Source organism: Schistocerca piceifrons, chromosome 8 (genome assembly GCF_021461385.2).
Source record: "Schistocerca piceifrons isolate TAMUIC-IGC-003096 chromosome 8, iqSchPice1.1, whole genome shotgun sequence".
Taxonomy (NCBI): Eukaryota; Metazoa; Arthropoda; class Insecta; order Orthoptera; family Acrididae; genus Schistocerca; species Schistocerca piceifrons.
The window spans coordinates 410,745,566-410,762,077 of record NC_060145.1 but is presented as its reverse complement, the minus strand read 5'-3'; the positions used below and the strand labels follow the sequence as shown (position 1 = coordinate 410,762,077).

The following is a 16,512-nucleotide window of genomic DNA, read 5'->3' as shown; positions in this document are numbered from 1 at the left end:
CTGGCCCATATTTCTAACTGTTGGGTCTCTGTAATTACGGAAGCAGCTGAAATTAGACTGTATGATTGCAATAATACACATGCTGGCTAAGTATTTATGTTTATTTATTTGCTATTTTCTAATAAAAGAACAGACTACATGAGGCAGTATATAGGAATGTAACACAATATTTTCACACAATTTAAAATTAATTAGTATAATTAAGCAATGGATGGAAGCATGCACTTCGGAAAGAAAAATTACAGAGAAAAACTTCACATAGTTCACCACCTACTACAAGTGATGGCACTGCAAGCTATGCTGGACAGCATGCAAAAAAGGTGACCTATGGATGCAGAGAGTTTTGCTTTAGCATATGCTTTCTCCATGATGTAATTTAGCCAATTGCATTGTGTCCGCTGGGCGTAAGTGTGCACCTCATTAATTTTATGACAGTCAGACCTGGCACCTGACAATGGTGATGGAGGCAGTAATCAAAAGCATGGGATTCTATTCAGATTTGATGTGGAATCTTATGAGAGAGCTTTTTATCTATGTGAGTAAGATTATTGTGTAAAAGTGATAGTTTGACATCTTACAGAAGCCTCCTCATTGTTTTTGAGTTCACACTCTCGTGTCAATATATTAACCCCCTAATTTTATTTGCTGTTAATAAGAAGTGTGAATTTAGGATTACTTGTGAAATTAAATGCCATAATACTTGCATAGACTGTTTCTCTGCCTGGGATTCAAAATAGAAATTTACATTCTGGGGCAAAATCAGAATTTTATCCGTGATGGATGGTGCTGATCTCCATGACTGTTCCTTTATTCTACACCCTGTAGTCTAACAGGTTGCTGGCAGGCATCAGACAGAAAACTGGAAACTCCAGATATTAAATAAATGTAATTACTTTTCAAACAGTGATTTACTGCCATATGGAGTTCTACCGAGTGAGGTGGCGCAGTGGTTAGCACACTGGACTCGCATTCGGGAGGACGACGATTCAATCCCGTCTCCGGCCATCCTGATTTAGGTTTTCTGTGATTTCCCTAAATCCTTTCAGGCAAATGCTGGGATGGTTCCTTTGAAAGGGCATGGCCGAATTCCTTCCCCGTCCTTCCCTAACCCAAGCTTGCGCTCCATCTCTAATGACCTCGTTGTCGACGGGACGTTAAACACTAATCTCCTCCTTCATATGGAGTTCTGCTCCACAGACAGCCACTGCCAATCGGTCTGAAGATGACCACATAAGTGATCGAAGCCAGTCACCACAAATAATTTCAAATTGTGATCGAGAATGATTTAAAGTAAATTATCCAAAATAAATATAAAGTAAAAGAGTATCTCATTAGCCTCCTCTCCTATAATTAATCATGTTTGGACTCAAGGATGCATGTACTGGATAACAGTAATGTTCATATTAAACAGATATTTAACTTTACAGTTATATGAACATCTTATGGTGCTCTCTAAAAATTATAAAATGGTTTGTATGAACTATTAGAGGAAACAACAGTTGAGTAAAAAAACTATTTCTAGCTTTCTGTACTTGTAGTTCCTTCCTCTGGGAAGATTGCGAAGGAGGGGAGTGTCACTCAGACCACAAGTTGAGAGAAATCCACCTGTATTGAACACTGATGGAATTCATTTTGGAGTACCACTTGAATTTTTGGGATCCCCACCAGGTCAGTTTAAGGAAGAAACCCAGAAGTGGGCTTCTAGATTTCTTACTGGTAGGCTCAATCAACATGCAAGTATTATGGAGATGCTTCATGAACTCAAGTGAGAATACCCTGGACAAACATGTTCTTTACATAGAACACTATTGAGAAAATTTAGAGAAATGTCTTACAAGGTAACAATCACCACATACCGTATTGTAGCTAGCAAATTAGGCCCTATGTAATACAGAATACGGAAAAGAACTATGAGTGAATGTCTAATACATTAAAACATACGGTATCACTCTAACGCTTTGTGATTTATTTCAAATGTTTTGTTACACATTTCACTATAACTGATAAACTGTGATTACCAGTGACACACATCTATAACAGTCTCATGATTTGGAGATGTTTGTATTGTCTAGACCTATTAATAATTCCCCATTCAGCTTTGTTTATCACAATGCCATATGAACATAACCCGGATTCTCAAAAACTAGATAAGGTATAGGAAGATGCAGTTCGTGCATAACACTGATATATAGTTCTTTGTTTACACAACAACTACCAAAATTGAAGCATAATGAGGCCTAGATTAGTTGAAGGGTGATAATTTCGTTAGTTGTGGAACTTGTAAAGCCTGAATGCGGAATAATTGTGTTGACAAACGGACATGGCATTGCCTAATATTTACGTTTGCTTTATATTTGAAGGTACCGTATTTATCGCACTTCTCGCAATAAAACCTAAAAGAAAAAGGCAAAAATCAGAAAATATAGTTAATGAATAAGCATTCAAAGAATATTTTGATACATATTATGAACAATAACGTACATAAACTGTAGAAAATGCAAGGAATATGTATGTAACTTTTACATATGCTAGGTCCGCTTTTCCGCATTTGCTAGAGCTGTAACCGGGTTAGTCTGTCACCGCATTCGCGTTTATTTGCATTCGAACCAGGGTTTTACATTTAACTCCAATAAATTAAGCTCCATTGAATAATCTGGACTTATTTGGCGTTCCAAAATGACAGCTGTGTGCAGATCTACATGTAATGGCATTTTAAACTACAGGTGGGCGACGTCGCTAATGTCAATAGAGCTCATTACAGTTCTCGTCACCAGGTGGCACTGCTACACACGTCACACGTTCTGTCACCCTGATGACGTCATGAGCCTCAACCAATCAGCAGACCCGATTCCCTGGCGTCCCCTAGACGCAGGTTTATTCTACCTCCATGATATTTACTCTTTGTCGTTTCGAAACGTATATTCGTTGAGAAAAGTCAACCTGTACGACGGGCAGAGATAATGACTACTGCAGTGGTCACCGTTATTATCAGTGACACTGCTGTATACAAATTATCTAGTTAATAAGGAGTTATTTGTAATAAGATAATATGAAAAGTGAGTCTCTTGTTCGTGAGTAAGAGGTTAGCTTCACAAAATACAGGTATGATGCCGGGCATCCATGATGACCTTTTGCCTATGATAGTTCAAAATCTTCGACAAACAGTAAGTTTTAGCGCAAACTCGGTATGCAGTATGAGAAACAATTAAACATTTTCTAACGATGCCTCGTTCATCTCTGTGCGATTAGAATGTCTTGAAGAGGGATGTTGAGTTGTGAAATAATACATACAAATGAGACTGAAGCCAGTGCCGAATGCACCTCCGGAAAGACAAACGAGGGAAACAAGTACAGTGTCGCAATAACGATGACAGGTGGGTGCGGAGGTCAGTTCGATCAAGTAACATTATGCCTTTGCCTACCATTAACACCTACACCACGAAAACAATCATGTTCGACAGTGTTCCTGAATGTATTAACAATTACTAGGCTACCTCTCGCCACATGGGGGAAGATCCAGCTTCCCAGAAATAGTGTTTTGGTACAGGAGTCGATATTTACTATGTGATGCGCAATACTTGACATGTATTTACATTCCCCTGTAAGCTAAAAGTATCAGTTTGCTGCAATGGAAGAGTAAAAATAATGTATTTCACTTTCTGACTTTCAGTAATAGAAAAAGATCCAAAAATGTTGTGTGAAAGAGCTGTTGGCTGTGGTCCAGCTCAAAACACTGTGCTCTAGAGTTTAGTTTGTCACACCAGACTCCGGCCACCAATCATGGAAGTCGGCTGATAGGGACCAATGTCCACTCAGGTGACTGCAACACGTCATTTACTGAACCAATGATGTATGCTGGTGCACTCGCTCTGCCAAGCATGAAATTATTTCCTTTTTATTATGACTTACCACGTGAAATATATGTGACGAAACGAATGAACACAGTGCAGTAACTAAATTGGCGTGCCCATTTCTCAGGCAGAGTATGTCATGAGGGATGTTTAAGAGTTAAGATTTCCATGGGAAAAAAGTCAGGATTATTAGTGTGTAGCTGTGTCTGTGACAACCACAGATAAACCCTTCTCTATTATAAGTTTCTTTTCTCAGGCATTATCTCTTGATCTGGGTCTCTTATACTCTGAAGATGGCTTTGGAAACATGAAGCTCTGGAAACGTGATCTGTATTGAGAGTTGTGCCATGAAGAAATTGCAAGGTTGGTGATGCATAACATACAATTGCTACAGATAGGCTAAGTGGTTGACAGTGAATGCATTCAACAATGCTGTTACATTTCTGATGGAACAAGATGCTGAATGAAAGTGAATAGGCCAATGCATGTACCGTTGTGTAACTAACGCTCTAGTATAAAGGTAACAATAGTTACACTCAATGAGTATTCTCATGTTGCTCAAATAATTTGTTTATTGTAAACAAAAATCAGTTGTAAACGCCAGGCAAACATTTCTGACTGTACTGATGTTAGCCTCACAATGTCATAACACTTCTGTTGTGATAGCAGCAGTACCACAGCGTCTCCAGCCAATAGGTGGTGTCTTGTCAGCGTCCATGACGACGGCACATGGTGCTGCTAGTGTGTTGGCTTCGCTTACAGTAGTCAGATGCCCACCACAATAGAAAAAGAAAACATCGTCGGTGTTGAGCTGTCCCCGTTGCCTGGAAGGTGGGTGTGCACCCCGATAATAATGACTTTGTCGCTGCTGGCTGACCTGTCACAGGGGACATTAGGCCTGTCCAAGACAACCGAGCACACCTGTGGACAACAATGACGCTGATTTAAGTGCTGGTGTCTATGCCACACGAGAGAAATGTCAAATTTCAAGTTGTATGCCAAAACACATAGACCTTACACATAAAGAGTAGAGGGAAGTGCATATCACAAGGAACAGTTCATCAAAAGGAGTCAGTTTCCAAGCTTGAAACAAATATTAAACTGGAAACAATTATTATATTTCAGAAGTTTCGCCTCTTTAGCTGTTACCACGGATTTCAAACGTATAAGCTACAGTTTCTAGGTTTTATAGTTATATTAGGGACATCCTCACATTTTAATCTTGTCATGTGGCTTTGTGGTCAATGATACTTTGACAAATTTTTGCCTAGTGAAGTTACTAGTGCCTATATTTTGTTAATTTTTGTTTGTTTCAATGTGCTCATAAAGTTTGTTACTGTTTATACCATTAAGTTGCACCATGACATCCAAGGATGTGAAACTAGCTATGGATGAAACTGGCTAATCACCCAACATCTTTCAGTACAATCTTCTCGTACTTCCAGCCACGTCAAGAAGTCATACTTCCATGTGTTTCTGGACAAGTTGCTATTAGCCCACTGTGAAGCAGTAACCGACTGTTGCCTGGTTGCTGTCCTCATTTTTATTTAGCCATGGAACCAGCTGCTGTTAAGCCCATCCACATAGGACTTTGAGGATATAGCCTTGGATACAACTCGCGGAAAGTCAAGTTGCTCTTACTACCTTTTCTACAACTCATTTGCTGTCTGTTTCTTTTACAGCAGAGCAATTCAAAGATGATGTCTTTAGACAGGTGAATGATGTAACTAAGTACTGTAATCATTTACAAGTTCTCAAGGTCCAATTTTTGAAAGAATATTGGTCTACAGCAATTCAGCAAGAACTGCTCATAGATTTCTGGACCGAAGACTAGTACCAATCTGGTCAGGGAACAATGGAGGCATTCTGTAAGTACTGATGGGGAGGTGGCTGTGCAGTTGTTGCTGTGGGTATAAGACTTTTGTTACCATTCTGTGTTTGGTGAGAACTTGTAGCACCACTCCACGACAATTACGAGAATTATGAACGTTCTCTCGAAAGAGTCTAATATTCTCATGGCCGTTACATTATAGTGCAAAATATAACACAGCAGCTGCGGGAAGGTGGAAGACTGGTGCCACTTATGATGATGTGCACAACAGGCAACAGAATAGCAATCATTCTGATGACCAGTTTTAAGTAGAAAACTGGCAAGTAATAGTGAGGAACATAAATAAAGTGTGCATAGCAGCTGCCACAGGTGACCTTGGTGGCGAGGAGGTGCACTCAGTGGGGGAACAATATTGCTGAATAGCTTGGTTGGGCAGCTGATGGGAAGTTCTATTGAACTTTGTAAGAATGGAGACACTAATGAGTGGGGGAGACATTCCTGCACCACTGAGTGTGTGTGAAGAGTCACCTGACGCAACAACAGTTATTATTATGACATATCTGATGAATTAAACGCTGTTGGTACTATTGGGATAGTGTGACAGTTTGATAAAAAGCAACTGACTGGAACAGGAACAATAAGAAATAAAAATTCGTTGATGTAGGAAGTGTGGGGACTTCTTGCTCCAGAACAGTATATAGAAGACTGCAAAGAAGCAAGCACTTCTGGACTGCAAGCGAGAGAATTCAAACAAGCTTGTTCATTATAAAACGCAAGAGTGCCTCTGGACGAAACTAATATGATTTATAAATTCGTATTTGATGGAGATTCCAAATATGAACTGCCATCAAGGTTGGACAGCACTCATGCAGTGTGTTTTAGACTCCCAGGCTGATTGGTGCATAGGAAGAGCAAAAACAGAAATTGGATGCCTGTGACCGAGTTTGGTAAAAAAAAAAGCCAAAATAAAGGAGTTGTTTTGTGGAAGAGAGCTGATGCCCGTTTCAGCTGATGTCAATCCGATTGCAAAAGGAGCAGTAGGTGGCTTAGAAAGTGAGGTATTGGTTGACTGCTGTTCACACATTTCAGTGTCTTCACCCAGTAAAATGGACACAGTACTACTGCTGATCTGCAACGTCAAATTTTTGTTGCTACAGGAATGGTGTCCAAAAACAGTCCAACATGAAATCAAACTACTCTTGCATTTCAAAGTTGTGGTCACAGAATTACACAAGTTAGAGAATTCAGAAACTCAGTGTTAACATGATCACAAGTATCGATTTTTTTAATATGAGTTGTTGTGATGCAATTGTCGAGTGGTGTTTTATAATAATGTACGTACAGTGTTAACGTATTTGGCGCTCTTTAACAACTAAATAACGAAAGACGGTATTTTATGTTCAGTAGCAGTAGTAATACGCACCTGCGTGTGGTTTTTCTGTATATGTATAGTTGTTGTTTATGTTGTACGTGCTTTGTGTTGAACCGGTACCTAATAAACCGTCCGTATTTCCAAATACGCAAATATTCGTTTTCTAACAAAATCCCAGCGGGTTATGGGCCCAGGTGCGTGTTAAAAGGACACTTGTACGAAAATAATGACGTAGCTCTGTGCAAAATGTTTTTAAAGTTATCTACAAGAAGACGTTTTTGAAGTTGTTAATTCCACGCAACCATCGAAGGATTCAACAAGAATTATCAACATCGGAGTTGCGGAAGGCAAAACAAACTGCAACACTTGCAAATACATAATAAGTATTTGTCTACGAGGAATTCCTGTTTTGACTGCAAATATGTCGGAAAAAACTTTGCAGAAAATAATGCGCCTAAATACTGCGAGTGAAGTGTGGACAGAATTACACAAAATATTTGATGGTGTCTCTGAAGACAAAGTTTACAACCTTTGTCTGCAGTTCTTTAGTTACAAAAAGGCTTCTGAAGACGATATTGCCGACACATACTTCCAAACTGAAAAATTTGTGAAGTGAAATGAAACAGGAAATTACTAAAGATATCGTAAATAATTCAAAAATGCCTGATTTGTTTTTTATTTGTAAAATATTAGGTACTCTACCAGGAGACTATTTATCGTTTAAATCTAGTTGGACGCTAACCGGAACGTCTAGAGATGACATAACAATTGATAATTTAACAAATCAATTGTGTGCATATGAGAAAGCTCTGAGGACAAAGGAAGATGATTTTAGTAAACAAGAAGCCCTCACTACAGACTCATTAAGTCTGTCATTTCAGCAAGTAAATCCAATGGAGAAAAAGAAATTAATATGTAATTACTGCAACAAGCCCAACCATATAATTAAAGTGTGCTGAAAGCTGGCAGTGGATGGCAAATCTCCAAAACCAGCTACCACAGATACAAATATGCTACTTCTTTCTGTGACATCTTCTGTGATGAACTCTGAATGTAGAAATGAGGACTGGTATATAGACAATGGTGCAACAAGTCATATTACATATGATAGGAATTGTTTCAAAACATTTCAGCCTTTTCTAACAAAACTCTCAGTTACTATAGCTAATGGTGACATTATTGAAGCTATTGGAAAAGGTTCAATAGACAATGAAGCAGCAGTTGGAGGAAACTGGAACAGAATTACCTTAACAGATGTATGGTATGTACCTCAGATTCACAAGAATTTATTCTCTGTTCTTGCAGCACAGGATAAACGTCCAGAAAGTATATTCACATCAAGCGCAGAAATTTGTCATCTTAAGATTGATAATGTCACTAGATTGGTAGGTGACAGTGATCGCTTTGTAGGCCTTTTTAAACTTGCTGTAAGAAATGTGAAACCTAGCTCCCTCAGCGAAGTTAACACCACTAGCAGAGACAATACGCTGCAGCTTTATCACGAAAGATTCGGAAACTATACAAGCGCGATGTGAAGTCTGTACTTTGTAGCGAATTAAATATTGAGGTGGAAATGGACAGTGAACTTTGTGAAGGCTGTATTTATGGCAAGGCTCATCGTTTACCATTTGGCAACAGAAAGAGGACAGCAGAACCAGATGAGCTTATTCACGCTGATGTATGTGTTCCGTTTCAAGTACCTTCTGTGTCAGGGCACCGGTATTTTATTCTTTTCGAAGATGATTATACAAAGTTTAGGGCAACACATTTCATACAAGAAAAGTCTGGAGTTGCAGAAAAGTTAAGGCAGTTCATAGCTGAAGCAAAAGCTCCTGGGCATACCACCAAGGAACTTCTGAGTGGTCATGGGAAAGAATTTGACAACAAACAAGCAAAAGAGATTCTTCACAAAGAGGGTGTAATTCAACGCCTCACAATGCCTTACACTCCAGAACAAAATGGGTGCAGTGAAAGAGAGAACTGCACAGTTGTGGAAACTGCCAGAGCCATAATGCATGCACATTCAAACATTCCACAGGAACTTTGGGCAGAGATGGTGAACACCACAACCTACATTCTATCTGAACAGGGCCTTCCAGTATTCCAGGAACAGCTCCATATGAATTGTGGTATGGAAAGAAGCCAAGACTGAAACATCCGCAGGTGATAGGCTCCACTTGCTATGCTCATATTCCAAAACAACAGAGGAGGAACATGGACCGAAAAGCACTGAAAGGTGTCTTCATTGGATATGATCACAATGAGGGTTACATAATTTATTGTGGAGAGGTGTGCAAACTCATTAGGTCATGAGATGTCGTCTTTGAGGAGAGGCCACTGAAGAATGAGAAAAGTTCAACTCTTCCAGTGAATGTTTTCAATCATCAGGATCCAGCACCTCAGACTGAAGACCAATGGTATTGATAGTGAAAGTGAAGAGGATGGCAGTTCCTCGGATGTAGATGAAGACCCTCAGGAGGAAGATCAGGAAGCCACAAGTGGAGAAGCTTTACCATGTCTGCGTGATTGGTTAACCCTCAGACCTCCACAAAAATTTAATGATTATGTAATGTACCTCTCACTATCTTTCCAAGAACCAGAAACAGACAGCGATGCCATGAAGTCTGTTCATCACGATTTCTAGAAGGAAGCTATGGATTCTGAAATAAAAGCTCTTCAAGAAAATAGAACGTGGGTTGTGGTTGACCTACCATATGCAAAGAGGTCCATTCCTAATAGATGGGTGTATAAAGTCAAAACAAATGCTGATGGCTCAGTCAATAAATTCAAGGCAAGATTGGTGATTAAGGGTAATTCGCAGCAGAAAGGAGTTGACTATGGCCAGACTTTCAGTCCTGTGGCTAGAGTGTCTACCATTCGAGCACTACTAAGTGTTGCTGCAAGTGAGAGCATGAAACTTTTACAAATTGATGTTTCAACTGCTTTTCTTTATGATGATTTAAAAGAAACCATTTATATGCAACAACCTCAAGGATGTGATGATGGGTCTGGGAGAGCATGTCACTTGAAGAAAAGTCTATATGGACTGAAACAGGCTCCGCATTGCTGGAATGAGAAGTTCAGTAATCATCTCACTAAATTGGGCTTTCTGAGGAGTGAAGCTGATCCTTGTCTTTTCGTGAGACAGTAAGGCTGTAAGAAAATATTCCTTGTGCTTTATGTTGATGACGGTCTGATTGCACCTCACAGTGAACAGGAACTTGAAGACATTGTCAGTGATTTAAGAGAAGAGTTTAAAATTACTTCAGTGCCTGCATCATTTTTCTTAGGTCTGGAAATTGACCAACAAGAATGTGGAACTGTATGTGTAAGTCAGACTCATTACACAGGAAAATACCAGAGCGTTTCAACATGAAGAACTGCAAGGCTGTAACTACACCCATTATAATTGACAATGATACAGAAGAAAGTCCTCGTAACTCTGAATTTCCATACAGCCAAGCTGTTGGAGCACTGATGTTTCTGATGTGTGGGAGACGTCCTGACATTGCATATGCTGCCAGTGTTGTATCATGAAATCAACAGATTGTGATGTAGTGAAAGCTAAACGAATCTTACGATACTTGAGAGACACAACAAATTATGGACTTTTATATAAAAACAATTCTAAGAAGCAAGTTTTAGAGTGTTCTAGTGATGTTGACCACATTGGAGGTGATCGCTCTGGGCTCTCAACATATGGTGTCCTTTGTCTGTACTTTGGGGCACCTATTTCCTGGATTAGTCAAAGGCAATCTTCTGTTGCCATAGCCACAACTGAAGCTGAGGTTGTGACTGCCAGTGAAGCTGGTTGGGAAATTGTCTGGATCAAGAAGCTTCTGACAGAAATGGACCAATTGGAGGCAACACCAGTTCTGCAGGCTGACAACAAAACTGCTATCTGGCTTGCCCAGAATCCTGAGTTTCACTGAAGAATGAAGCATATTCATATGAGGCATTTCTTTGTCCGTGAACTAGTCGACGCTTATGAAATCACAGTTGCAAAAGTAGACACTGTATAACAACTTGCTGATATACTAAAAAAGCCACTGTTTTACATTAGATATCAGTATTTATGTAATAAGAGTAGACTTCGCAAGTTATTAAATAAGGAAGAGCGTTAATGTGTTTCACATCTTTGGTGTTCTTTAATAGCTAAATAACTAAAGTCAGTATTTCATGTTCAGTGGTTGGTAATACGCACCTGTGTGTGGTTTCTCTGTATGTTGTTGTTGTTGTTGTTGTTGTATGTGCTTTGTGTTGAACCAGTACCTAATAAACCATGTGTATTTCCAAGTATGCAAATATTCGTTTTCTAACAAAACCTCAGCATCCAGTAAAAGGCAGTCATCAGATCAGCGAAGTTAAACGCTGTCAGACAGGGCTATGACTTGAATGGGTGACCATCCGGTCTGCCGAGCACTGTTGGTAAGTGGGGTGTACTCAGCCCTTGTGAGGTAAACTGAGGAGCTACTTGATGGAGAAGTGGCAGCTCCAGTCATGTAAACTGACTAACGGTCAGTGGTGTGATGTGCTGACCACATGCCCCTCCACATCCGCATTCAGTGACGCCTGTGGGCTGAGGATGACATGGCGCCCAGTCGGTACCGCTAGAACTTCATGGTGCCTGTTCACGCAGAGTCTAGTTAGGAAAAGGCAGTAGTAACACAATTTTTGTAGCAAAAGGAGCCATTTCTGGGAAATTTTGAACTTCCAAGTAAGACCAAAGGTTCTAACGAAAAAGAAGTATGAAATATAAGTTTATATCGTTTTAGAGTTCAAAGGGAAGCAGAAAAAGGATGTAAGAGTTATCCTCTGGAAGGAGGACCAGAAACAGATGCGTGGAAAGTTGACGAAGGGATGGTAGATGAGGCACATTAAAAAGGGTATGAGGGTTGCTGCTCTATGGGAAACTTCACAGCGAGGCAACTGTGCGTACTTGAGCTGGGTAGAACAATGCATTCTTTCCTTGTTCTATTCTCTTCCCCTTTTGTTTAATCTATTGCTGGTAGTCTTCAGTATGTACATATAGACAACTGAGAAGTGAGGAAGTTACTGAAATGCAAGAGAATATGTGAAGTAAGTCAATGGTTGGATACAGGATGTCATGAAGATATCATGATAAACGTAAAATCCTGAAAGTAGAACAGTGTGAATAGAGTTTTGAAATACAGAGAAAATAACAAGGGGGACATGAAGTGAAAACAAGACAAAATTCTGGGTAAACCATGATATTGGAAGTAACGCTCTGTGATATACAAGTATGAAAAGTGTCTTTATGTTTTAAGTTAAATAGGTTACAAGAGGAATAAATATAATAGAACTGTAACTTGGAACTAAGGTAACAGTGCGGAATGTGTAATATACACGAGGGCAAGAATCTGATGTTAAGAAGATTAGTGATTTGTGTCACAAACAGGTGTGTGATCTGTATTTTTTATGTAATTGGCTAAGGAAATAAGAGACTGGGCAGTGTGGAGCACCAGAAAAGGTGGACTTAGAAGTATAAATATAAAAAGGTACAATGATTTAGTAAATGTAGCAAATGCAATCAAGAAAGTATGATTTTCAGTGTACGAAAACCAAAAAAGTACAATAATGGACAGGGAAAAGTCTATGGAGTCATGAGTAGTATTCCTTGGACAGAGTAAATCATAATGAGTAATAATGGTAAGCTTCCATCACTGAAGTCATGACTAAAATTATTCTGAAAATATTTGGAAAAAGTAGTGTAACAAATTAATCTGTGTGTAGTTAGATTACAAACTTTGTTACATGGTGTGGAAAATGGTGGCCTTCAGGTGTCATTGTGAGGCTTATATTCTGAGATTTATGAACCTATCTCACATTAGAGAAAGATAGCTCTGGAGTAGGGATTGGAGTGGACCATGGTGTTGATGAGGAAGAAGGTGTCATGGGAGACATGGTGGACAGCAACACTCTCTTTTGTCCCATGCCTAAGGTTAGATTTCAAGGTGGAGGATCATAATCACTTACCTCATATCTTATAGGTTAACACACCAGCACTAGCATGTGAAACTGTGTGGTGAAGTTAGATGTGAAGTGTTAAGTGGTACGACAAAGTAACTGTGATAACACTACATACATAGCATAAAGAGATACTCTTACTGAAATTTGTTGTATTAGAATTAACTTAAAAATTTTATATATGTATCCTCATGACAAATAAAATGATGTAACTATCAGTGCATGTTTTCTTTAAAATATATAGTGTTAAAAGTTGGGGGTGGGGGTGAGGGGGAGTTCTAAAAACTGGTAAGACTTGCAAAGGACATGAAAAGGCCAGAATTGAATGCTGTGACCAGTTGGGGGCAGGAGAAAATGTGAGAAAATGATATATACCTACATGTCGTAGAAATAAAGGAAAGTGAAGTTTATCATGTACCGATATTCAGTGCTCATGAATGTTTCAAAAACAATATGAGAAGGTTGAGACATGGCAGAGGTAGATTCTTGCATGCTCAGCACACTCATAGCTAATCTGTAGATAAATTAAAATAATGAAGGAGAGTGATTAGTATATGCAATCACAGGATGATGTACATACAATTTGATTAGAGAGGGCCTTCTGAAAACATGCTTTGTGATTTGAGTGTTAGATCTCAAGATATATCAGTTTCAACTAAGCACTGAAATTAGAATTTGTAGGACCACCTGAAAGGAAGAAGGTACCATTGTTGCACAGGGAGGAAAGGGAGGGGGAAGGGGGGACAAGGGCACCATGTCATTAGGGCAGGCAGGAGAGCATAGTTGCAGAAAGTTTCGGAGAGCTGACACAAGGTTTCGCTAAGGCACAAACAATTCGTAAGACTGAATTTTTGAGGGCAGATATCCCTTGGAAATCAGTGAACGGACGAGTCCAAGGAATGGACGACAAAGGAAAAAAATTACTACTTCCGAAAAACGCATTTTAAGACAATAAAAATGAAGTGAAAATTTTTCAGAGAGTGCTGCTAAAGAGTATCCACTGGAGAAACCAATATGGGACACTGCAGTTTTGATAGACAAATAATTGATAAAGTGGCTTGCCTGATGTCACAGCAGCCTCAAAAGTACTAAGTAAGACAGACAGGCCATTGAATGGAAGAAAACGCCTTGGGACCTGGCTGATGTCGGACCTACTTCGGACTATAATCCGCCATGGTTACATCATATGCTTTCTATTTGCCCATTTCATATTAAATAAGACTAAATAGATTCAATCACATAGGCAATCTTTTTAGTTGCCGTTTCAATATTTATTTTTCCTGGTGGCAATATCTACAGACTTAGATGGAGGTAGTTTAAGTGAACAAAGCATATGGGAGGTCATACATCATGACTCAACCAACTGTCGGTCAGTGGGTTGAGGGCTTCATTGGTATACTGGCTCATTGTTGTAACAAGATGTCGAAGATGGCCGTGTGGTTGAGTCTAGGTTGTTGGTGTGATATTTGTTCTGAAGAAATCGTGTGAAGGCAGAGTCCAAAACTTTCCTAAGAGCTACATGGCACAACATCAAAGGGATTTTAAGGTTATCTACGAGTAAATAAATATGACACAATGGGATTGTTTTGTATCCACATAAGTTTCTCTCCCAACTTAAGGCTCGCAGTCACTCAACGTAGTTCTACGACAATGAAATCCTGCACTCCTGTTAGATCGTCGGTTACCGTCACATGCAAGTTGTTCCGAAATACGTTACCGTGCTGTGTATTGCCTTGGTTCTTTCTCTCAGTGCAGTCCAATGTATTTATTTGTATTAACATCAAATTGATAAACTATGTTCACAAAATAACCGAGAGAATGTCAACTTTGTTACAGTTTAAGTTGAAATTTCAATGAATGTTGTTGATCAGTAGAACACAGGTAGCTAACACAAACAACAGTCGGAAGTTACCGGTAAATAACCGTTTGTGTCTATTAGTGTGGCTTTCACAAAGTGACAATCTGAGAGAGAAAAGGTTGTAATGAAATATTTCTATCTGTAACATCGCTAACTGTGGTGAAAAACGGACCAAATTTGTGAATGAGCAACTCTGTAGGTTTAGCCTGAACTGAAAAGTTAAGCAATGAGAAACAAAAAACGGAATGGTCTACAGGTGCTTACTAAGATGTGTGATCGCATGTTAGTGTTAGAAATGTAGAATGGTGATATGGGAGGAAATAAGAATAGTCCAACGTAGTTGGGAAGACGTTGACACTAATCTGTGTGTGCTCTGGAGTCAACAAAAAGTCTTTCCCACCCAACACGTCTAAGTACACTGTGAATGAAAGCATTAAGTTTCATCAAACTGCACTGTTGTCGAAGAAGGTAAATAAATCACCAAGTGTAAGATCGCAAAATCGTAGTAGATTGGAACATATACTCACCATTCTCCTTGTTCTCGAGGCTGAAGGCCGTTCTGCATGGTGTGCGGAATGCTGATTTCTGCAAGGTAAAATTAGCTCCTTCCCGGCCAACATTTCTGAGTAGTAGTAGACACCGAAGGCCAATTTGTCTAGCTAGAAGGGTAGTTGCTGTTCTGGACCAAAATGCTCCTCGCCGCCAAGTAGGCCTGATTAGACAGTGAAGAAACTGGTTACACTTCATAAAAGTGTATATTTATAGATCATGGTAAAATTGCAGAAGAATATAAGATCACAGTATCACAACGGACTGAAACATGTACTCACAGTCCCATCTCTTGCGCTCGAGTTTGAAGACTGTTTTATCTAGTGAGCAGAATGGTTGCTACTCTGCGCCAAATTCAGCTCCTTTCTAGTCACCAGGCCTGAGTAGTACTTGGCCATGAAGGCTGTTTTGTTAGCGAGCAGAATACCTGCTGCCCTGGACCAATATAGTCGCCCTCCAGCCAGCAGACTTGAGTAGACTGTGAACAAAAAGGGTTACTTTTTATCAAAATGTACCCACGTAGTTAGAGGTAAAAAATATAAACAAGTGTGTGAACAAAATATCAAGCAGACTGGATCATGTACTCACCATCCTACTTCCTGTTGTCGAGTCTGAACACAATCTTGCCTGGTGACCAGAATGCTTCCTGCTGTGGGCTGAAATCAGCTTCTTCACGGACAATAGATCTGAGTAGTGGTTGGCTCTGAATGCCGTTTTGTCAAGTGTTCAGAACAGTTTCTGCTTTGGGCCAAAATCAGCACACTGCCAGCAAACAGGCCTGAGTAACTGTGAACAACAAAACTATGTTTCAATAAAATAAACCCCAGTTGATCAATGTGAAAAATATAAACCAGTGTAAGAACACATAATCACAGGACACAGGATTGTATACTCACCATTTTAGCTCCTTTGGTCAATTTCGAAGGCCGTTTTGCATGGCGAGCAGAATTATTGCTGCTCCACGCTATAGTCAGATCCTTTCAGGCCAACAGCCCAGACCAGTGCTTGGTCCTGAAGGGTGTTTTGTTTAGACAGCACAACACTTGCTGCTCTGGGCCAGTAT

The 16,512-nt window shown here is 39.6% G+C and overlaps 1 long non-coding RNA gene across 1 annotated transcript; it reads right to left on the bottom strand.

The window, feature by feature from the left end:
* Window positions 1-4,458: 4,458 nt before the first annotated feature.
* On the bottom strand, window positions 4,459-15,905 carry LOC124711719. Its single transcript, XR_007005504.1, has 3 exons — window positions 15,731-15,905; window positions 15,428-15,612; window positions 4,459-4,772 (listed from the first exon to the last, which is right to left on the bottom strand). It is a non-coding gene; the product is annotated as an uncharacterized LOC124711719 (long non-coding RNA).
* Window positions 15,906-16,512: the final 607 nt, after the last annotated feature.